Source organism: Anas acuta, chromosome 7 (assembly GCF_963932015.1).
Source record: "Anas acuta chromosome 7, bAnaAcu1.1, whole genome shotgun sequence".
Classification (NCBI taxonomy): Eukaryota; Metazoa; Chordata; class Aves; order Anseriformes; family Anatidae; genus Anas; species Anas acuta.
Window position 1 is genome coordinate 17,557,316 of NC_088985.1, and position 24,233 is coordinate 17,581,548.

At 42.5% G+C, this 24,233-nt stretch overlaps 1 protein-coding gene across 10 annotated transcripts in view; it reads left to right on the forward strand.

The window, feature by feature from the left end:
- SORBS1 (sorbin and SH3 domain containing 1) overlaps positions 1 to 24,233 on the forward strand; it is a 236,321-nt gene that overhangs the window by 129,985 nt on the left and 82,103 nt on the right. For all 10 annotated transcript variants that reach the window (XM_068689544.1, XM_068689539.1, XM_068689541.1 and 7 more), the window contains one exon: positions 23,549 to 23,654. The gene's annotated coding sequence lies outside the window, so the exon portion shown is untranslated. The remainder of the gene's footprint in view (positions 1 to 23,548; positions 23,655 to 24,233) is intronic.

Sequence of the window (24,233 nt, forward strand, 5' to 3'; positions counted from 1 at the left end):
ATTGGGGAGCGGTCGGAGTGGGAGAGAAGGTGGGGTTCTCAAGTGAAGTAATCATTAATGATGCCAATGGAAATCAAATGGCACTAGGAATCACTTTGGACCAGTTTTTCTCTGTGTTATTCATCCCAAATGCTTTTTGTAATTGGGTAAACACAGCCCTTCTGGTGGGGATCTGTGTGGCTGCAAGTGCTGGCATGGATCAGATGCCATAATGAGGACCAGAGGTTGGGTTTACAGCAGTAAAATTGAACTCCAGAGTAAATGTGTTTGGGATTTATGCTGGGTAGAGATGGGTAAGTGAAGTTTCTGCTGTTGAGAAATGCTGCTATGATTGAATAAATATTAGCCAGAGTATTTCAGGAGTATATAGCAAGTAAATGTCAAAATTCTGTTGTTTTGGGGGTAGGGAGGCTGAATAAGTGCATAGTTTGTACATGATATTGATTATCTCCTTTTCAAGCACTTAAAAATTGGTGGTTTTAGTCCTGGTTTTTAACTGAGAAAATGAGGTGCTGTGCAGAGGTAGCAGAAGGCAGGGAATAAAGCTCGGATTTCCTGAATCCCAGTTCATCAACAAACTCTTTGAGAATCCGAGTCCTGCCAAATTATCTTGAGGGAGGAAGCATGATGCTGAATTGTGATTACTTAGCAGCACTCTGGGAGCATCCTAAAAGGTTTGAAAGTTGACTGTTAACAGTCTGTTTTTCATACAGGTGAATCTTGCTGATGTGTGGCTACACATCTTCTAAAAGTATGGGGGGGAGAGGGGGGAGAGAGAGAGAAGAAAAAACATAAGCATTGATTTTATTTGCATATTACAGTAATACCAGGAGCAGGATATTGTCCCTGTTAAATCCCACATGCTCGTGGGTAATGTCATTTGGTTGTCTGAGCTTCCACACGACATCTCCTGGATCTTTCCTCAGCACATTGAGTTGTGATTTTGTTGTTGTTGGCATTTTCTCCCCCTCTGATATGCTTGTTTTTTTATAGGGAAGTTGAAGACTGCTGTAATACTCCCTCCATTAAGACAAGTACTGTGAAAAGAATTTGTAACTTTAAATTGTTAGAGCTTTTCATGTGATCAGCCACTCCTAAAAATGGCAAAACATCACTGTTTCATGCACGCTGAGGGGTTGTAAATAAGAAACTATCCAAAAATACTGTAGCTCTTGGCAGGCACTATAACATTTGGCAGGAAGTTTGTCTGCAGATAACACACAAGACTACTACTTTAAACGTTGGTTTCTTTTTCTCTTTGGTAAGATCAAAAGGTTTCCCACAGTTTTTGGCATAATTTGTATTTGAACTGTTTGGGGCACATTGTGTGTAATTAAGTTTAGGGACTTGTCCAAAACCTCAGATTGTCAGCTCCTACACATAAATGGTAACTCATCTATCACATCTTCAGTAGCAAGGGGGAGCAGGCTGTCTCAGAGCCATTTAAAATGCTTTGCTTTCATATTTGCCAAGTTCTTTTATTCTCTGTAGGTTTTAATGACTCAGACTCTGAAGTCTCTTCCATACATGGTTAAAGTGTAACTGCTGCTTGGAGGTGGAGGGGGAGGATGGAGGGAACAACTTACTAAACTGATAGCTTTAAACAAACTTGAGTGGTTTTCTCAAAACAGCATTTTGGTCCCCTCAAAGTCAGATGTGTACGTTCATATAGGGGGCATCTCCGTCTTAGCTTCCAGCATAGCTAATGGAAGTAGGTCCATGTACAGTGAATGCCATGGTGTTTGCATACAAGAGTAGCCAGCTTTAATTCTCCATCCAGGCCTATCTGAGCAAGGAGCCTCTTCTGAGGTGGTATTTCTCCCTTCAGCCTTTATGCCTTCATCTATCTCTTACACACACCCTAAAGAAATAACTTCACCACTGCCATCTAACAATGCACGCCTTAGTGCAGACAGCACTTGGGAGCAGGTCAGCAATGGATGGTTGGCAGAGCTGTCAGGTCACATGTCTTGCATCTGATTCTATTTTAAAAAAATCCTCCATAATTTAAAATGTGTGACTTACTGAGCCCTCTGCAAAGCAAGAAGTGTATTCAGGTGGGCTGGTTTGCAATATTGCTTGCTTGTGTCAGACGGAGTTGTCATTATTCTTCTCTGTTGCAAGCCTGTTGTGTCATATTGGTCAAACTATCAAGCTGTTGTGGGTAGGAATTTCAGAAGTATATAGCACAGTAAAATCTGTTCCCATTCAAGCTGATGGAGGCCCAATTCTTATTTCCACTAAGGTTTCATTATGCTGCTTGGCAAGGTCAGGATCCTTAAAACTAGGCTTTTTGCTCTGCCAGAGGAGTATAAAGGGACCTCATGCAAATGCAAATCTGGCCCTGGCAAATTTTCCATTGACTTCAGTGGAAGGAAAATTAAACAAACGTAGTGGCTTTCTTAAAATTTTGTTTTATTCTTCTTCGTTTCCTGACTGTTAAAATAGGCCTAATAACACATACTTATCTCATACAATTGCAGTAAAGCTAAATTAATGTTTGCACAGCCATCTGAAGTTGTCTGGTGCTATGTGAGTGTCAACTAGCAACACCAGCTTGAACTAATTTGTCTGCTAATCAGTGAAGTGTACATGGTATTTTTTTGTCTCCTTTAGAAACATTCCCAAATCCAAGTCATTTAGTTTTATGAAGAAAAACAAAGTATTGACTATGAATTGGAGAGCCTAAGACATGTTATGGACTTGCGATGTGGATGGTTGTTGTGCTGTGCTAACCGTGCTGCAGGTCACAAGACTGTTATTGGAAGCCAATTTCTTTCTGTCGTAACGCTGCAACAATCCATCATTTGCGCATGGCATTTTGTAACAGATCCTTGCTAAAGTTCACAAAGATACGAGGATCACTGTCTTCTAAATGCCACGGGTATTTTGCAGATAGATAATAAAGCATTTTGTTACTGAAATGAACTGCCTTTTCTTCTGCCGTTGACATTCTGAAGCTCAAATTAATACCACGCCCTGTAGCTCAGGATAACATCGCTCAATTTGTATTAAAGTGCTAACAGTAAATAAAAAATGTATTTTAGGGTGTTCTTGTTACATGATCTTGTTGTATGAGCAGTTGTTAGGTAATTTAAGAAACCACTATATTAAGTGTTGATTTAATATGAACACAGATTGCCATACTAAACAGATGCCTGTAAACCCTGTGATTGCAAGAAAAATCCTTGGTTACATGAGCAATTGCTTTGCTGTTGGTGAAATCGCTCATGAAAAGGCTGTTTGCATATGATGGTGCAAAATCACATCCTAAATACAGAATGCACCATGGCTATTCTGTGGAAGTGGGGGACTAGTTGAGTTGTAGGGCTTCTGCCTTCCCTTCAAATAAGTGAGTATGGTGCAAAGTTGATTGTGATCTAAAATCTTACTTCAGAAGACCTCATTTCACTTCTGTTCCTTAGTGCTGTCTCTGGATTTACATGATCAATAATGTACATAAATCTTTCATGGGCTTAATCTGTATTTCCTTTTTCTTGGTGGCATACTTAATCCCTTTCAATATTGAAATAAACAGGATCTGCCAGAACAGATTATTAAATACAGCTAACAATATTGACTTCTTTTGGAATGCAAATTGGTTCACCCATAGAAAAATTAACTGTGGTTTGTGAATATGGGTGTCGTAAAGTAGGCTGGAAATGGGTAAACCAGTGCTCTTCCAATAACTGTGCAGGTAGCTGAGAGGGCTCCTTACCATCTCAGATGCACAGTGCATGTAAAGCATCTTGTTTCTAAATGCATTATATTTTATCAGCTACAATATTTTATAACTGATACAGTTGTCCAGATCTCCCAGTATGCCAAATGGGCTGTATCCAGAAACCCCCCAGTGATGAACAGTCAGAGTAAGGCTGCAACCAGGGTGTGCATTTTCTCTGAGGAATCTAAACCCAAATCCTGCCTTAAGGAAAGGGCCCTGACCTCATCTGTATCAGAGCAGGGAGGGGTGCTGGGACTTTCGAGTCTCATTTGAGCACTCAAATGTACAACCCGTGTGGGATCTTTGGGAAGGTGAAAGTGTTAAGAAATTGTTGTTTTAATGCTCAAGACTTCCATCAAGGAACTGTAGGCATCTGGTTAGTGATCTTTAATGTCACAGGATCCCAAATACTCCATCATAGGCTGGTCTACATTTTAAGTACAACCCCACTTACAGTCTGGAATTGACACCTTCAGCTGTGGTATTTGTACTGTGTGGTTGTGTCCAAACCACATTGCTGTCAAAACACAAACCACAAGTTTAAAACCCACAGCTTGAGGTCTATTACAAGCTGACATGACCTGACTATGTATTTACTGTTCTTGTAGGAAAAGGCAACAGCTGTTTGTCTGTTCAATATTTCCTTTTTCTTTTTGTAAAGGGCTAAGTATCTACATGTAGCAGGGAAAGAGGGGAGCCCTCCAAAGAGGAGCTGCTGCTGGGGTGCCGTGACCTAGGTCTAGCTAGGTGCCATCATCTCAGCTGTTCCACCTGGGCCTGTGACAGGGGGCTTATTGCTGTGCTTACTAAGGTGAGGTAAATCTCTTAAACTGTGTTCCCAGGCTCTCTCTGTAGTTAGCAGACAAAGAACAGCACTGCTGTGGGGTGCTTCGTTCCAGCTTGTATGCCTGCCTTAGGACAGGATGACTTGTCCTCTGCAAGCCCTTATCACTGACTGCAGAGGTAATGGTCTAAAAGGCTGACATTTCTTTAGCTCTCCTGAGGTGAAGCGGATCCTGTCATTAAAGGATTATTTATCCTTTGTTTGTGCATGCGGAAATGTCCATTTTTAGAATCAACAGAATAGCAAATTGTTTTCATTGTTATCTTGAGTGAGGGTTATGTTTTACAAAGTTCGTTTGCAAGTCGCACTTTGACAATGCTTTTTGGAGGGGAAGGGGATGTGGATTCCTGCTGCTGAAGAGCACTGAGTGGCTGATCTTGTTGGGAAATAGAAAATAGAGGATTACAGAGAGATTACACCTGCAGCAGTCAGCAAGATCTAAAACTTCTGAAAAAATAACTCAGAGTTTAAGGCTACTAATGTTTCAGATGTGTGGTATGTTTGGTGGTTATTTAGAGCCAAATGGGATTTTACCTGTTTGCCTGTATGAAGTTGTTAACAAGGAACAGAGTTTTGCTCTGAATGTGTCACATAATTGTTGTGAAAACTTACTGTTATTTCTGAGGTCTCTAGTGTTCTGTCACTGTATTACTTTATTCCATGTGGCTCTTAAACTATCCCATAAATATTCTTATTATATGGAGGGCCATCCTTATATGTGCTGTGCACATAACACCTTTGCTTAAAGATAATAAATGAAAAGTTGCTACACCTTCTGTTTATTTTTTTACTTGCCTATCTTAACAGAGTAGGGGTTAGAAACTCTTCAGGTTTACCTACTTGTCTTTTTGTTCAGTAAATACTTGGCAGGCTGAAAAGAAAAAACTGCAGATCTGCGTGAAGATGAAAACTGAATGTCTGCAATGTGAAGGGAGTTCAGTTCTAGCAAAGAACAGAAGTGTCTGGAGGAAGTTAGGGACAAAGTTGAATCTGTCTAGCAAAGTGCAATGGCACTTGCTTGTTGTTTGCTGCCTCAGAAGCCATCTGCAACTGAAGTTTTATACATGCCTAAAGTTACAGTACTGCGTAATTCTGGTTAGTGACACTGATCATGTGCACAGAGTTACATAGCTGCAGGAGTATATTCTAGTTCTGTGGGTTTTTTGAAACCTGGACCTGCTGGAATCCAAGCTACACCAGGGATTCCTTAACAAACATTGCATGGAGAGATCCAGGTTTTTCTTTTGGCACAGGGGCTGGCATACTGTTTGTTTTCCTTCTGTCAGGGGTGGGAGAAAAGAGATGCAATACGATACTGTCTGTGCATGTCTTCTCTTTTTGGATTGATGGAAGAAAAAAAAGACTAATTTGATTGCCAAGTGCACTGAATTCCTTTAGTCACAGGCCTCATGTACCACGGGCAGAAGCAACATCAAATCTCACTTTGCAGATAGCAATGTCTACCTCGCTCTGACATGACCCAAGCTGTTTGCTGGTGGCACAGGTTTGGATAGAAGGTGCTGTCATGCATGTGTGGTGAGCTTCTCTTCACAAGGCACTGGGCAGCTCATCTGGGGGAGTCTTTTGTTCGCTCCTGGACCAGTTTCAAAATAGTGTTCTAGTGGGATGCTCACCGCACAGAGCAGCTCTCTTTGGAGTCATCCAGCTTCTGTTATGCTGTTTACATGCTTCTCCAGGCACATTTGTGGAGTGAGTGACTGTTGAAGGGTGTCAACACTTCATTGTACAAGCTTATTAATTAACTCTTAATATCTTGATTGTAGACATGAATTCCCAAATCACACTGGTTATTTAGAGAAACAGCGTGGAGAGGGCTTGCCCTTTTATTAAGGATTCCCTTTGTGGTTTGGGAGTCTACTGGCAACTGATTACACTGCAGACTCAGTACATGTGGCTGCTTGTGACTTCCTTGGGGACTTCAGAAAAGTCAGATCCTGCCTGTGCTCCAATTTCTGCATCAGTGGAATGGGAGCAACACTTGCATAGTCATAGTAATAGGGACTTCTTAGAGCTGCTGTGAAGTTGAGATGGCATGCTATAGAAATGCATCTTTTCTTTTTTTCTGACTGAAATGCAGCATTACCATTCCCCTTGTGGTTCTTGATATGAAGAGTAGACTGGGGCTTTTGTACCTATAGCAGTTCTCTTACTGCCTCACAGGACAGGTTCCTGCTATTTGTAACAGCATAGTTTCCATTTGCCATGACAGACTATTTCTAAGCTTTGCTCATAATTTAGGACTAGCTTATGTCACTTTATTTGTCTCTATAGATGCTTTCATCAGAAACTAAATCCAGATGCAGAGGGTTGGCAGCGGATCAGGTTGAACTACCCAAGGTTTTGCTGAGACTAAATAAGGCTTAAATATTTTTGTTCTGTTTCCTCTTCACCTTACTTATTATGCTGGCATCGAGAGAAGCATGTCTGCTTTCCTGAGTGCTGATCACCCTTGTGCATAGTCAGTAAGTGCTGTTAGCAATGTTTAAAATACAAGTGACTTGTTGATGCAAGAGAGAGACAGGGGTTTGAATTGCCAACCCTCCTTGTTTTGGCAAACCTATTAAGATGTCAAGTAGCTTGTATGGTGGACAGGGTTGGGAGACCTGCAGTAGCACAGCCCTGACATTTGGAGCTGGCAGCCAGCCCTGAAGGTAACAGTGCACTCGGTCTGTTCTCACAGCGATTCTCCTAAGAGGTCTATATCTGGTAAGATGCTGCTGCTGGCAATTTGCATGACAATTCAGACTAATTGCCAACAGCATTGTCACCTGCCACAATTTGTAATTAAATACTACCTCTCTGCATCTTTGGGTAATTACCATGTGGGTCATAAGATGTGCTATAACATACCACATTCAGTAAAGAGCATTATTTTAACTTTTGCCGTCTGCTTCCTAAAAAGCATTGATGGAAGCCAACTTTCTGCACGATGTGGCTACCTACACAGAAGATACCCTTAGTTTTCTGTGCACAGGAGCTGGGGGTGAGGGATGGCTTACACCCAGAGGGGTGTGTGTGACAATACCACTTCAGGGGCACTGGTAGCCCAGAAGGCCTCTTGGTAAAGCAGCTTGATATTGTCATTCTTTCAGAATAAAAGCCACAATCTCCAACCCCTCAGACTTTAGTCTTAGAGCAATAGAAAGTGCTGTTCTGATTCCTAGCAGTTGAGTCAGTGAAACAGCATGACTTGGCACCTAGTTATAGAAGAGGTTGGGGAGGGCTGTTGCTTGCCAAATATGCAAAGCGTTTCTGTGATTTACTTCAGCTAAGATGTGAAATACATCCCACTCAGTCTGGGCAAAGGAGGAACCCTGGGGCTAGCAAAGTGCAGGGATTTGAATGGCAAATAGAGATCGAAAAAAGCTGTAGACCCCCAAGGAGTTGCCTTGTCTCCTGCCTGCTGGAGGCCAGCCTGTGGTCATGAGAGCACTACCTCTGAACTGAAGCCCTAGAACAGCTCTGTAATGTGATGCAGTGTAAAGATGAGGTTCAGCATGAGATGAGAGTTCAGGCTTCTCTTGCCGAAGAGCCCCTGTAGTGCTTTGTTCAAAGGCAGATGCTATTGGAACTTCCTGGTGCAGTTAGGGCTTGTTGCTACTTTCCTGCTGGTAGGAAGATCTCTAATTTGTGATACAATTTAGTTATGCATAAAAGGATAAAATGCCAACTGTTCTGGTCTTGTTTTCTTAAAGCTATTACAGGAAACATCTCAAACACTGCAAGTTAATTAACTGCAGACGCTACTTAGTTACCACTATTAAATCTGTTGTATCGTCGTCTATATATGGACTTCTGCATTCTGAAAGCTGTAAGTTAGAATTTGTCCTTTTACTTATCTTAGGCTTGCTGAATACTTTCCCATGAATTATGCAAATGATAAGGAGAATAAAACAAGCCAGTATATATCCAAAGTTGGTTTACAGAAGTTAGTGAAGTAGAATTTCTTTGTATTTCAGAATAGTCTTCTTCCAGGAAACACACATACCAGTGACTTCAGTAAATCAGTCTTTTATGGAAGATCTCATCCTGTACCATTGAGATAATTCACTTTCTGTAGTCTAAACTGCATTAGAACATGTTTAGTCACTGACCTCTTCACTGAGCACATGTAGCATTCCTCTTTCCTTGTTCCTACATGACAATACTCTGATAGCAAAACAAGAGGGGATTAATTTGTACAAGAAGTTAGGCCCACATGAAATGTATGGCTGGTATGCTGTGACAGAAGTATGTGTACTGTGAATGTAAGTTATGGAAAAACTGCACCTTCTGGGTGCCGATGACCCCACCTCCCTCTTTCTTGAGAAAGAGAGGAGGAAAAAAACAAAACAAAACAAAAAAACAGTAGAATCCCAGTGCATGGATATAACTGCACTGACGTGAGCTTGGTAAAGTTGGTCTTGGATCTTGCTTCATCTCAGTAGATCTATTTTCCCCTCATCAGCTCCCTTCCTTTTTATGGGTCCTGTTGTGATAAAGATGACGCTCTTTGCACTCTGTTTCTTTCTTGTGGAGCTCAAGAATTCATTTACATACAGGTGCCTAATTTTTTTTTCTACAATGAAGCCTTAGGGATCTGCTTCACCTGAAAATCAGTAAATGTTTTGCCATGGAGTTTGTAAGTACGAGTCCTGAACTTAGATGATTTATCCTAATTGCATCATCAGCAAATGCAAGACGTGTGGTAAGTGCTGCCTCAATGGGGCTGTGAAAAGTGATGTGCTGAGCTCAGGACTTCTTCTGGTATGGAGGTGACTGGGGTGAAGAAAGCTGTATGAACAGTCTCTGTCTATTGAGCTATTTCCATGGCATGGATGTACCTTGGTGGTCAAGGTAGTGCATAGTGCTTCGAACTGTTAAAGAGTCTCCTTGGACCTGTCTTGTGGAGTCCTGGCTGGAAGGAAAATGAGAACAAAACCAAATAAGAGTTTGAAGTGTCTATCTTAATAAAATGTGGGAAAGGGGGAGAAAATTTTTCATAACTACTGTGAAAGCTTGTTCAGCTTCTCTTGGCACATGATACAGCTGGAAGTTTCTATACCATATGTGAGCCATGGGGAGTTTAGAATGAAATAGTTCTCCTTCTAAGGTCAGAATCTGTTTCAGAAGTGAAATATGTTAGCCATGAGCACACATTGCAAATAAATATAACAGTCGAACAGTCACCTTCACTGCTCTCAGGCCCTGTGGATTTTAGCAGCTGAATAATAAAGAACTGAGTCTGTAATGCTGGCTGCTGCTATTGATCTTTGGAATGGGAATGTCTTCCTAACTCTTTCCAGTCCTGTCATGCTGGAGCAGCCCTGTTTGCCCTGATCACAGGGAAATGTGGTGGAACAATGCTGCCTAACGCTTGCCGAGATCAGAAGTACAATGCAGGGGAAGTTCCCAAGATCCTGGCAGTTTAGCTAATGGACATCGCATGTCCTGTGGTTTGCTAACTAAACAGATGTTCACTTGCAAAAAGACAAGTGAGTACCTTGCTCTTTTTAGGACAAAACCAATAATGTTTGAACAAGTTGTTGAAAATATTTTGGCCAAGTGTCCTTATAACTAGCCCAGTTATGTTATAATAAAGCCAAGCTTTCTATTATCTGAATGGATGGGAAGGAAAAAGGTATTTGTCATCACATTATGGGCTAGATGTGAAGCAGTTGAGTTACAGATCTCCTGAAATGGGCTGCTTTTACTGTGAAGTTACATTCAAAAGGTCTGTCAGCCCCTGCTATTTGGATAAAACTGTCTGCTTGGGCCAAAGCATTCTCTGCTTTTGAATGAATGGCCAGGCTCTGCTTATCAGCCCCTTGGTTAGGTCAAGCAAGCTTATAGGGGAGTGTTTGCTGATTTCCCTGCCTCCATTAAAAGGAGCATAGGTAGAATTGATGGATGAGTGAAGGGGATGTGAAGAGAATTTATCCTTTCTCTGTTGGTATACTAGTTTCTGCACAGCACTGATGTGGTCTAGCTTCCATGAAGCTAAAATAGTAAAATGTGAAGAAGTGGAAGACAGTCTGCATGAGCTCTGGCATAGGGTTAGTACAGAATTCATCCAACCAAGATGTGGTCTCATAAATGGCAGCACTGTCTCAGAGTGAAAATGTTGACTTGGATTGAATGTATAAACATTTGTAAAGCCATCAGTAAGAGTAGTAGAACTTCACACAGCACTGAATAAGAAACAAGCTGGGTTTGATCTGGGTGTTTGATGTCAGAAAAGTTAGGCTTACATGTACTTCTTGGATTTTAACGTGTTTTCATGTTTTAAAAATAGAAAAATGGAACAATTGCATTTCAGTAACATTTTTGCAAATCACAAGATTACTGGATAACTTTCTCATAGCTCTGCAATGGTATCCTTCGTCCCTTTTTAAATTCTGCAACCATATTTGACTGTTTTGTCTGAGCTATCCTAGACATCTGTTGCATTTGTCAAGCACGTAGTCCTGTTGTCTCTTGGCTCCAACGTGTAATCTGGCATATCTTTTGTCTCTGACTTTTTTAATGATAAATCTGAAAAGTTTATAGTTCATTTGAGTATTTGTGAGGTGTCCTCATCTCTCAGATATTTAATGACCATATTAGGGAAGCTCTGAAAGCCCAGAGAACCTAGTTTATAGGAGTAGTTCTGAAAGTTTAGCATGCTTAGAGAATTTGAAAAACAACTTGACTTAATGGCTTGTATCTTATGCAGAGATGTAAACAACAGCCGAGTAATCAAAGCTTGGCTGATTCACCGACATGAGGGCTTTAATATCTCACAGGAGATACAAGAAACGTCTAGTTAATCATGTTCATGGGTAGCAACTATTCTGACAAGTGACCTCTTGGCCACTTGTAGAATACAAGTCTTCTTGGAGACTTCTACAAGACTTCTTAGAGAAGGAATGGTGAAAGAACAGGATGATGTACATACCTTTGTACCAAGTGACACCCCTAAAATGTTGGGGACCACCATCATGGTGCAGAATGAGAAAGTTATAACCACAATATGTGCTTTCTTGTAGATAGATTCTGTGATGTATTCTGCACAACCTGAGAAGGTATTCTCCATTCTTAACTGGATTAGCATGATGTCTCCCACCCCATGGGATATTTAGCTATGAAATGTATCTGCATCTGCATTTGGACAGAATCTCAATGCATAGAAGCACCTTCGATGGATGAATAGGATTGTCATGGTTAATTCATTATGAAACAGATAAGAATCTATTGGATTTTTTTTTAAAGTATACCAGGATTTTCTCTGCCACTTTGATTTTTTTTTTTTTTTCTTCTGAGCCTTTAATACATCTTTCAAACTTATTTTCTGTAGCCGCAAAGACGGCTTTGGTTGTTACATATTCATGTGTTTTTTAAAAGTAGAAATTAAGAAGGCAAGGACAAGAAAAAAAAAGTCTTCCTGTAAGAATGAAGATGCCTACTCTGCAAGGTGATGGTGCCATTACTGTGCTCCTCTGCCGTGGAAGTACAATGCTCACTGCTGCAGAAAGAGCAGATAGTTGTCAGCTCTGGAGGATGGTGCTTACAGCTTGGGCCTTCAAAGGTGATAAACAGTGCCTCTACAGGGAACTAAGTCTTCAGGAATGTGTGAAGTAAACAGTGCCTAAGCCTTGCGTGTATTTACATTAGGAATACCGATGTGAACACTTAATTGATCTCACCTGGAGACCCTGAGCAGCCTGTCTTGTGCCCTGGAGCACAGTGCTAAGGCAGCTATGTAGCAGCTAGCTCAGGGCTCATGCACATCTCTGCATTATGTAGAATAGACATTCCCAGAACACTTTAGTTGAAATATAAGATTCCTGGTTACTGCATAAGTTTCAGCAGCTCAGATCTTACAGGAAAAAAAAAAAACAGCCATCATAGGAATTGTGGTTCAAACACAGGAGTTGGCATGACTGGGCCTTTTGTATTCAGTTCACATCCTACTTTCAGCTTCTTACTGTGCTTTGACTTCACAAGGAAGAAAACCCCTGGGACAAGGGTACAAATTCTGTGTTGTGCCCACTGTGATGTAAACTGTGGAAGGCGTTGGACCCAAGGGGAGTTACTGCTTAGACTCTTACGCTGCCTTTTCACAGAGCTAGATAGGCTCTTGTGTTTCTCAAGTCAAAGCTAAGCAAGGCGTGTTCTCCTGGCATCAGAAGAAAAGGACAGAGCTTCCTGCCATACATTCATAAAGACAGATGGGGAAACAACGTCCCCTGTTAAATTTAACTCTCCCCTTTCTTGAGCTTTTGGAATTACTGGATATGTTAGACCTCAGTGTGAAGAGACTGAAGAAAACCTCTGACTTTGTCCAGGCTTGCTCTTTTTTTTTAGTGATGTTTGGCACCTGGCAGGATGCAGCAGCAATCTGAGACACTTTTTGCTTGGTGCCTGCACGTGGGAGAATGATGGAGTCCAACTGGGGGTTCCTAAATCCAGCATAACCAGGACCACTAGCATCATCCTGCCTCTAGAGCACTTGTGCAACGATCAAAGGGAAGCAGTGGCTCCTGAGAAATGTCACAAAGTATTTCAACAATTATTCTGCTTGGCATCTTTTCAGCTTCTTATTTTGGCACTCTCCTCTCTTGTCCTCTGGTTCTGGAGGTCTTTGCATTAAAATAGGATCTGTGTTTCCCAAAAGAGAATGGTCAGAGCATGCTGAGACGTCATGTGCTTTAACTTTGTCATTCTGCCACTTTAAATATTCTTGAATCATCATGGGCATTACCCCCTGCCCCAAATTAAGGGATTTCACTTAAAGAATCATGAGGGGTTTTTGTTTGTCATGAGAAAATACATTAGAATAAATTTAATTTGCCTCCTGGTTCCTGATCCATTCTGGTTGTTCAAGTCTTTCTCTTCATCATGTCAGTAACTTACTGTATGTGTTTTGGGGAGTTGTTTTTTCTATGTATTTTAGTTGAAAGCTGAGATTCTTGTGCAATCTTCTGCTTCCATCAGGTCAGGCTTTATGAAATCACACATTGTAAAATCTGACAACACCCTACTAGATGTGTGGTGCTCAGAGGTGTATCAAACTGGGAGATGGCATCTAGTGCTGTGCCCATTCTTAACTGAGAGATTTTATAATGTTTAGAGCAGATCATAATTTCTTACAGGCAATTCTGGACAGGTTCAAGCTTAGAGAATTCCCCAGAATATGCTTTAGTTAAAGACTGGATGCTAGAGCTATGTGAGAAGACTTCAGTATTTTTGCAATGACACTTTGGAACTAGTGCAGCTGCTAAACAGCGGAAGCTAAAAATCTGGACTGGTATTTTAGCACCAGGGCATCGTTGGAGACAGGGTGGTTTTTCAAGCCAGTTCACAAGAAATGAATCTCTGTCAAAGTCTGCATGCTTTGTGGTGGTCTGAGTATGAAGACCAAAGATGGAGTGTTTTGGTCTTCATCTTCATTCGTAGCAGCGGACTGAGTCATCGGTGGGACAGATTCTAGGGGGAGAAAGGCTGTTGATCTAAAGTAAGCAACTTGCTGCAGTGCTTGTTAGCTTTCCAGCTCGCTGGAGGAGTAGAAATAGCAGTTGCTGTACCAGACTTTTGCTGTAGGCTTTCTTCTTGGCATTGGTACAATCCAAAATTCTTCAGAAGAACTTGAATCAGTGTTCCCTCAGAGTCTGAGCGCCCATCTCACAAGACGATTTAAAGGCCAAACAGGAATTTTACATCCTTTCTAATTCTGACGATGACTTGGAAAATGCACACTCTGCCTGAAGGTGCAAATACAGGATGGCAAATGGAATAGAGAACGATGCCTTTGAGCTGATTATTTGTGTAACTCTTCATGTAGCTCTCCCAGCTGCAGGTATTATTTATGCTAATAAAATTATCTAATCCTTTCTGAAAGCCAGTACAACTCTAGTATCCGTCCTTGCCCTGTGGTAATAAATTCCTCAGACTGATTTTATGCTACTTTATTATAATTTTAATAAAAGAATATCAATTACATTTACTGCCTTTCTATAGCATGAAACAGGATAAATCAGCACATTCCAATCTTGCTTCACAATTATTCATTGCTTTACTTGTAGCCTGAAATCAATCAGCTTTTCTTCTTTGCTTCCATCTTTTCCAGCTAAATATTCCTCTAATCTTTCATTATAACCTCAATGTATGTTTGCTGCTTTTGGTCTCTCGAGCATTAATTTGACTCAGCTGTCTAATTTTTTTTTTGAAGTTCCCTGCTATTATTTAATTATACACTGGCTAGTGAGTCAGGTTTCTTGGGTGGCTGCTCCAAGGGTCTGCCTGGTCCTGGAGCACTGCAAATCTCAACCCAGGGAGTGATGTGGTCCCCAGGAGTTCAACAGCTTACAGGTGCCTGCTCTGGGGCTGCTCAGCCTTTGCTGTAGCAAACCTAGTTTTTCCATTCCTTGCTTTCTGTGCTTGAAATGAGCAGAAATTCTCCTAAAACATGTCTGTGGTGCAGCAGGGAGCTCCCCAGTCTAGCAGCAATCATAGCATCCTTGTAAACCCTTCCTGCATTTCCCCTTTCAGTATCCTGTAGCAGTACCCTGCAGTATATGGTAGATGTAACCCAGAGTGCTCTGAGAGCTTCTATTCGTTTGCTTTTTAAATTCCTTGAAAGGCTTCTTAGCAGAAAGTTTCTTATTGAGTTGTTTTCACCCATTGTAAGGGTGCCTTGCAATTAGTGTAACTGCAATTGTACCTGATGTCACTTTGCCAGCTACTTTGTCACTTGCTGTGTTCGAGCATAAGATGCAGAGTTGGCAGGGAATCTCCTGAGTATCTTTCACATAGCAATTACAATGAAATTTCTTTTGTGTTCTATATAACAGCATCAAAACAGCGTGAAGCTTAAAGAAATATGGAAATTCGAATTTATTCTTTAGAACAGGAAGCTTTTTTTTTTCTGTATTCCTGGTATAGACCCCTAGCATTTGTTCTTTTTGTCAGGAGCAGGTCATGTTTTAGATTAAAGATCTGAGCCTAATTTTCCTCAATTAGGAGAGCAACAAAGGGAAGAATATCCCTATTTACTAAGTCTCTGCAAAAATTAGGCAAATATATGAACAGATGTGTGCGAAGGTGTGTAAGCATGTGCACAGTTGAATGGAAGCAAGGAATGAGGCTTGCTGCCATAAGACACAGTTGTGGTTTTATTCCAACTTGGAACTTGCATAGAGAAGAAGCAGAGGGGCGTTTCTGTCAGTTACGCAGCTCTTGGTTGGTATATTTGTACTAGCTTCTCTGTGAGCTGATAGTGACCCTGTGCGATGCACTTTTCCTCTTCTCGTTTCCATCTGTTCATCTTTCCAGTTTCTCAAATGACTGGAAGCCTGCTATTGATTTTGAGATGCATCCTCGGTTTGATGTATATTTTATACAGTGACCTCATACTGGCAGAAAAAATGATTTCAGGACACTTTCAGCCTACCCTCAAATAAAAGGAGGATGTTTCCAAATCGCTGCAGTCTATTTGTAATCCTCTGGGAATAATTGAACTGAAAGAGAATCACTATGACCCTAGTGGTTATTGATCTCCACAGACTAGGTTCTTTTATTCATGGAAGAATTCAGCCACTTTACACCAAAATATAGAGGAAAGAGTATGATAGTCTTTCTCTTGGTGTATGCACAGCAGCACCAAATTGTAACAGTTGTTTCTGTCTAGCCTGTTGTGATTTCATTTGCAGGCAATGCAGTCACTGAATTAGATCCGACAGATTCTGCTCTGGCAACAAGACGTCTGCCTGCCATGCCCCATTGCTCCTGCAATCCATAGCAGAGCCCTCCCTATGCCATTCCACGGCTGTATTTCTCATTTCCATCTGTTTGTCATTCCATTGTTCCTCGAATCGTGGAGAGGCTGCTATTGCTTTTGAGATGTGTCATAAGCTCGTTGTAGGCATTTTCTTTCCTTTAATAGCCCCCTTTGCCAAGCAGTGCAGTTGAAGATACAGTAAGGGGAACTGACAACTTACTCCAGCTGTTCTGCTCAAGCAAATGCCAGTGGCTCTCCTGCGTGTCTCCCCGCTCCCGGTCCACATTGATTTTCTGTTTTTCTTGGCAGAAATTCTGAGGCCCATTATTACAGCCACTTAAAATTAAGGGGGCCTCTTCTCTTGAAGTGTTAGAACAAGAGAGGTTTTACCATTATGAGGATGAGGAAAATAAGTACTTGTACTTTAAAGGATTATTGATATAAAATCTAAGGCCAAGAAACTTATTCCTGTTCTGGATTCTGTATGCTTCATCTTTTCTGTGTTCATTGAGATAAAATTCATTACCACAGTTGTTAGCTATGAAAAATTATATTCACCATGGAGTTAACTCATGCGGCTGGATTTAAAGTCCCAGCTTTATTTATGGCCACTTAATGTTTCTCTCAACCAGTGAACAAAGATTTTGTATCCTAGGGCTTAAAGTGATTTGCAGGAAGGTCAGGTAGATATAGAAATGCAGTCTTTCTTGCACAGTGCTGTTGAGATGCAAAGGGAGGGAGGCTGTGGGAGCAAAAGGCTCCTGCTTTCCCTGGGGATGCTAGGTGCTGGTTGGGGCTGCAGTGTGAGTGCAGCAGGGCTGCAGCCTGCACAGGGCTCCTGCACCCCAGAGCTGTGGCTGCTGCCCCTCCCCAAGTGGAAATGCTGCTTCCTTATGGTTAATCTCTTCCTTATGGTTAACCTTCCCGTGTGCCCCACAGAGCTGTGGGTGGAGAATCACAGTCTGACTGCAGCATTTTCATCCTTGGCACCCAGCCCTTTGTGAGCGGTGTGGCACATGGTGAGGAAGGCATTTGCTGCCTCCTCTTTTCTGCTGGTGCCTCCTGCCCCAGTCCCCCTCTCCCAGGCAATTTTACTGTCTCAGCTGTTTTGAACCAAGAATGGTGGGCTTAACCTCAGTGAGATTTTGTTGTGCTTTTTTTTTTTTTTAATTCCCCACCCTTCCTGGTATATACTGGCTATTGAGTCTTAGACCTGTAATCGATGCTATGCCCAGAGGCCAAGTCACTGTGTATTTGACCCTTTGCCTTGGTCACTGACCCACATTTCATTCAAATGCATTGGTAAATAGTGACACTTCTTTTGTCTTTAATATTCCTGTACCAGACAGGGAAGATTAGAACTGCAGGTATCTCCTGCTATCTTGGGGCCTGGGCTGCCTGCCAGCTCTACTTGTTGAGGAGCAAGTGTTTAGTTTGAGAGTGAACAGTGTGACTCATTCTCCTCCTTGACATGCTTTAGTACATGTAATGAGTGGTGACTTACATGAGGATGCACTGAGGCTCTGCTGGAGCCGACTGAACTTGGGACACTTTAATCTCACATGTGGAAAGAGGAAATGAGTTAATCTGCAGTTAAATATAGAGGTGCTGAAAGAGGTGGGAGTGGGAGGGGGTGATTCTAATCTCATGTAGGTTGGGGTCAGGCAAGAGTAACCTCTGTATCTGGATGGTATTACTCTGCAGTAAGTCATACATCGCCTCTGCGGAGCTGACAATGTTAGCTAATGGAAAACGGAGACAAAGTGAGAATGCGCCCTGAGCTCTGGCGTCGCAGTGATACTGTTCTTTCAGTTCAATCTCTACATGGTGCTGACACTTTTTCTCTTTCAAGAGGTAACCACTGAATTACAGGGGTAGGCAACTGCACATTGCTGAAATTATATCTCGCGGACTAAATTTGAGAAGAGCTGATACACAGCCTTGGTTCTCTGTGACCATGAAGACGTACCATGACTTTGTTCCTTTATTTCGCAGTGTGCATTTTTCTGATTGTTCCTGTCCGCTGTATTGAGCTGGGGATGCAGAAGATTCAAGAAACCAGGCTTGTAGCACACAAGTTTTTCTTGTTCTAATGTGCTTTCCTGATCAAAGAAAAGTTCCTTGAAAGACAATGCTGTATCTGCCCTGTAGCTATCCCCTTCTCTTCTCCCTTTGTGTGCAAACGGGGTCTTAAACTCCACGTTAGACTGTGAGCTGCCACTGGGCATTCTCCACATCCAGCTTCCTGCCTATGCATTTGCTGGGAAGGCTGTGCTTTCGGACACGTTACTGGTGTATATTAGCTGCTTCCGAGCAATTTTTCTCTACAAGGCCTACCTAAAAGACTGCCATGCCTGAGCAGAGAAGGGTATTGTGTACTGAGCTGGCACTGCTGACCAGAAAGCGTGTGCTGCCCGCACCACTGGGGAAGAGGTGAAATGGATCTTGCTGACTCACTTGGGTGAGTAAAAGCAGGCCTTCAGACATAGGCTGAGCAAACCTGAGAGGAATTTCAGTGGCAGCTAAGTGTTGCTGCTTCTGAGAAAGCTTGAGCTAACGTGCTATGTGCCAACAGTGTTTCTTCAACACAGTTGAATCCCAAGTAGTCCGTGTAAGGAATTTGTGTTCGGAGATCACATACTATATAGGGCACGTTTGCTGAGCAGTAGGTGAGTGAAGCTACTGGTTTACATTAGCTCTTTGAGGTAAAAGGTCCATCAGTTAGAGAGTTTGGTTTCACATTGGAGAAAATCTAAGACAGCTTTTAGAGATCTGCCCTGGAATTTACTTGTGCCTTTTCTGTTGACCTCGCTGGGAATCCTATGCCTTTGCAGGGTTTGGCCTTGAATGCAGATTCATAATAATATCACTGTTCTTTTTACTCTTCCTTTTGGCCCAAAGCAGTTTTCTGTGAGTCATTCAGTCCATAGACCCTGAACACTGGTCATCTGATAGGGACTGGCCTGATGTCCACGAGCAGTCCATATAGGTGACATACAAACAGCTTGGTAAAATCTAACAAAAAGTTAACAGCCAATAACATTGGAGATGGTTTGTCAATAACAAGCTGATTCAGTCCTAACTATAATTAGCTAAAACGCATCCAGAATCTCATCTTTGCTGCATTAGCTAAGGACAGCATTTTTGTTGGATGTGACTTACTTAAACTAGAACTCACATGATGGAGTGGTGCAGATAGGATGCTTTTAAAAGATGCATTGATAGCTGTTCTTATCTGAACCACCAGTCTTATGATTTCCGGAGTTGAACATGACCATATGAGGCCATGGACAAAAGTAATTGCTCTGGCTGAAGATGTTACCCTCGTCTTCCCTTCCCTGCTCCTACTTGTTGCTATATTTGCTCACAGCTTTACCAGCTGCACAATGCACATGAGCGAAGTCTGCTAACCTGCAGCTGATGGGATGGTGACAGGCACCTTGTGATGGAAACACCTTCAGTCTCTCTAGCTAGGCCCAAAATATGGGTGTCTGCTTCCAGCTTTGGAAGCAGTATGGACTAGTGAAAAGCATTGTGCTGGGAGCCAGTTTCTTCCTGGCACTGATCCTGGTGTTATGTGATCGGGGTCAAATCACTCCTCATCTATGAATGTGTTTCCCCTTCATCCGTCTTGTCCGTTTAGATTCCTTGGAAAATGGACTGCCTGTTCTTATGCTGGACAATGGCGAAATAAAAATATTGTTATCCTGCTAATCTTAACAACTTCAAGCAGCTCTTTTCCGAAATGGCTGTAGAAATGGCCTTTAAATATGCGTATTGTTTTTTCTTTCCAAACCTTTGCTTTTCCATTGCAAAGCTGGCCCCACGCTGATGTGTTTGATTGTTTTCATTGCCATTGTACTTGCTTTGATTTTGCAGCTCAGTGCGCAAAGCACAGGGCCCTGGACAAACAACATGATGAAGTCAAGCAGGGTCAACCCCTTTCTCTTTTTACCTTGGAAACAATGTGGAACTCCCGGGTTTCTTTTGCTTGGCACCTTTAGTTCTTGGGCTTGAGGCTCTGTGTGTGTCTGCTGCCCTCCTGTCGTGCTCAGGTGTGAGATCACTTGGACAGGGTTTTTCCATTGCTGCCTAGGAGGGGACAGGAAGCTGTGCTGTCTGCTTTGTGGTTGCAGGGGCTCAAGCTGTGAAGAATGGAAAAAACAAAGGATAGCAGTGTGCTGAGGATGTGTCCATGTCTACAGTGGATCAGGTGTTACCTGGGCTCACATAGGCTTGTCTTGCTGGGTCATGCTTGGCTTCTGTTTGGGATAGTTTTCTCCTGTTTCTCACCTCTCCTTTCTGCTTTTGGCAATGTTCCTTTCTCCATGGAGATGTGGTTTGAGCAAGTGTGGCCTGTGGCCAGCCCTTTTAAGAAGTGCCAGGTTACTGGTTGTTGATCTGAGAAAGGGGAAAAAGAGCTGGACAGTTTGATTTTGTGCTACCATGGTATCATCAGGCATTGTAACAGCCCTCAGCATGAATAGAGCAGCTTTAAGAAACACTTTTGTAAAATCGTGGACCTTGCTACTTTTGTACTTGCTGCTCATTCCCATCTTGTTCCTGCTATCCCCTTCCTGTGTCTTGTGAAATGCCCCCTAATCCTGTCTTGGTACTGGGACCAGCTGAGGTTGTACTGCAGTGTGCCATAAGTAGCAGTGATTTAATGAATTAAGGATCGGAATGTTGTAAACTCAAGGAGTGTTTAGACTTCACCATCACTGTTGGATTTTTGTTTTAAATATTTTTTTTTTCTTCCCCTCAGTTTGCTTGATTTCAGCACTCCCCTCTTACATGGCCACATACACTCGAAGTGCCTGGGTGGGAGCCCTGGCGTGGTTACGTGCTCCTGTGTGCTGATTTTGTGGCTGGCCCAGTGGCTCAGTTGCTGTTGGGGGGCCTGGCAGCTGCTCACACAGGATCTGTCAAGTAGCTTTTGCACTATTCAGTGCAAAGTCTTCCAGCAGACTCCTTCAGTCGACTCCTCTGTTACAGCAGAGATCAAATTCTAACAGCACATAACACAGAATATGGCTGGAGTTTTAACATAATTAAAATGTTAAAATTCATCTCTGCACTGCTGGGTTCCCTAGTTTTGCTACCACTGGCAGGAAAGGATGTTTTGCCACTGACTATAGTGGGCACAGTGTTTGTCCAAGCTCAATCTTCTTGTCAATCCTAAATTGATTTTTACCAAAAATAATTTCCTATAGTCCTCCAGTAGCCAATGTGAGGCATATTTCCAAGGAGGAACTTTGAATGTTGAGCTGTCTCTTCAAGACTGTGACACTGAACTGACCACAGTTGGTGTTCCCGCATCTTCCTGTGCTCCGTGGCTGTGTGCCAGGTGGGAGCCTTCTCTAGAGCAGCTCCCAGCATCAGAGGAGATCCTATCAGTTGCTTTTTGTACCGCTTATTCTCTCCTCCCCCTCTCCACCTAGATGCTAGTCCTTGTGATGAGCAACACATTCTCTGCTTTGGGCAGCTTTTGGTAGCTGGGACTCAGGCCAGCTTCAGCCTTTTGCCAACTCACAAGGACAGGTCAGGTTGGAAGAGCAAACAAACAGCAGTTTGTGCCAGCATGGCAGCTCCTTGTCTCCCAGCAAAACCAGACTTGACCTTGTAACTGGAGTGTTAACTCTTTATAGGAAGCTGTCTTCCCAGTGCTATCAAATAATCAAGTGTGCTGCTTAATGTAGGGAGATATTTGGGTACTTTCATCTATACCTTTTTACCTGTTGGAGATGGAGGAATTAGTAGGCTGTCCTGGACAGAAAACTCTGATTTGTTTCATCTTGTCTTCCTAGAACTGCTCCAGTTTTATTGAAAAACTGTCCTGATTCTCCTAGGCTCATTCTTCAGGATGTCAGTGGTTCCTTAATGAAATCATGAGCTTCTTTGAAGTTATTACTGGCGCCTTGTGAGCATGTTCTGAGATGGCTCCCAAATACGATTGCTGCAATCTGACTTTTTACCTTCTGTTTTCTCTGTGCCGTGTTCATGTGCACCCTGTACGGTCACGAGTACATCCAACCTGCGAGGCTCGCTGGCTGACAGGCTGGTGTCATACCAGGCCCTTGGAGGATCTGGACCTGCATTGCTTGTCCAAGGAAACGTGATTCCACTGCCCTCAGAGCTTGGTTAAAGCACACATGGGGATTTGTTTAGTCTTCCAATGTGGGCATGTAACTTGGTCAGTTGGTCTCCCCAAGTTCTTTATAAAATTGTATACAGGCAAGTGCCAAGGAGGCAGCATGGGGGAAGAGGCTGAATTGCCCACTGGAGAACCCCCTTCTCCATTCAGTGCAGAAGAAACCTATGGAGACTGACTAGTTCAATGCCATAAATGACATGATTAAAGTTGAATGGTGTCAATATTTACCTTATAAATCAACCTGCAAAAACAGCTTACTAAAGCCAGGCTGCTGTTAATGTTATTGAGTGAAACAATAAAGCTGCACAGCCATCTATCAAATCAATGTCAAATCTGACCATTTAGATTTAATACTGGACTGGAGTTAAATTGTCACATTTAGTAACCATCAACCCACTAAAAGGGAATTTGTCCTCTGCAAATTCAGCCTCCATGGCTGTCTGTCTAGCTGTATACCCTAACCAAAGAATGTCTGAAGAGAAACTGATGTGTGTTTCTTAGTGCCTCTCCCCTTCTTTCTGAGGGTGTTTGCTCCTTGTGTCAGGGAGTTCCCATCTCACAGTTGTTGCTACCCCAACTCCCAGCCTAGGCTCTGTATCAGACAAGCCTATTCATGCATCAGGGATAGCTGAATAAGATATGTATTCACTCCTCTTTCTCTGCATTTTTGCGAACAAGTATATTAAATTAAGCTGATATCAGCAGTGATTTACATCAGTAAATAGACTGTAGGTTGTGGGGAGGCGTGAGTATTTCTGCTATTCAGCTGTCCTTGCTGCTTGGGGGGATCTCCAGCAGAAAGGCAGGAAAACGGATGTGGTTTCAGCCTTCCCTGGAGACAACCCAAAACATCAGTTCTCACATAGGGGATGATGCTATGATGTGGATCTGGGCAGCCTGCTGTTTATGCTAACTATGCTTCCTGCATGGTGAGTAGAGGGATTTTTTTTTCCTGAAAGTAATGCTATTTCTGTGAACAGCTGATTGCTTTGGTACAGACCTCTCTGTAGTTTTGTTGAGCAGCTGGACCAGTGGCACTCATCTTTTCTCCCCATTTACCTTTTGTAGGTATGTGCTGTAACAGAACAGTTGCATGTGAAGAGAAGCTGGAGTGGAAGTTACTGGCGGAGGATCCCATCCTTCTCAGCTGGGTCTGAAGAGTTCGTCGACTGTGGTGAGTACCCTGAAGGGAAGGGGATGGAGCACATGGCTTAGAGACCTAATCCTGACCTAGGGCACCAAAATTGTATCTATCGCTTTCTCACTTCAGCAGTGAAAGAGTTTTCTTCCTAGTAACAGTCTACTTGGGCTGTGCAGCAGAAAGCTGTGTTGGTCAGAGCACCACTGTATCATTTGGGGTTTATTGTAGGTGACCAATCAAAAGCTCCAGTGCTTGAAAAAGGATCAAGCTCCAAGTGCTATTTTGTGGTGACTCCTGGATGTATTTGATCCTTGCTGGAACTACGATGTTTTATCTAATTTACTTATTATATCTTTGGATATGTTTTCAAGTATGTTCCTCACTTGTTATCTGCACTTGTGATATCCTTTGTTGTCACCAGAATCAGAATAAACAGCAGATACTTTGTGACTTAGTCTAGGTCAAGAACATACAGTGGTGGTTATATTTTGGAATTGCAGTGAGAGCTGGGAGGGCCGCATCCAAGAAGCGGCAAATACAACTTCTTTGTGCTACATATATTTTACTCTCTAAAGAGACTGAAAGCATCAGGGGAGCAGTCTCTCCTGCCTC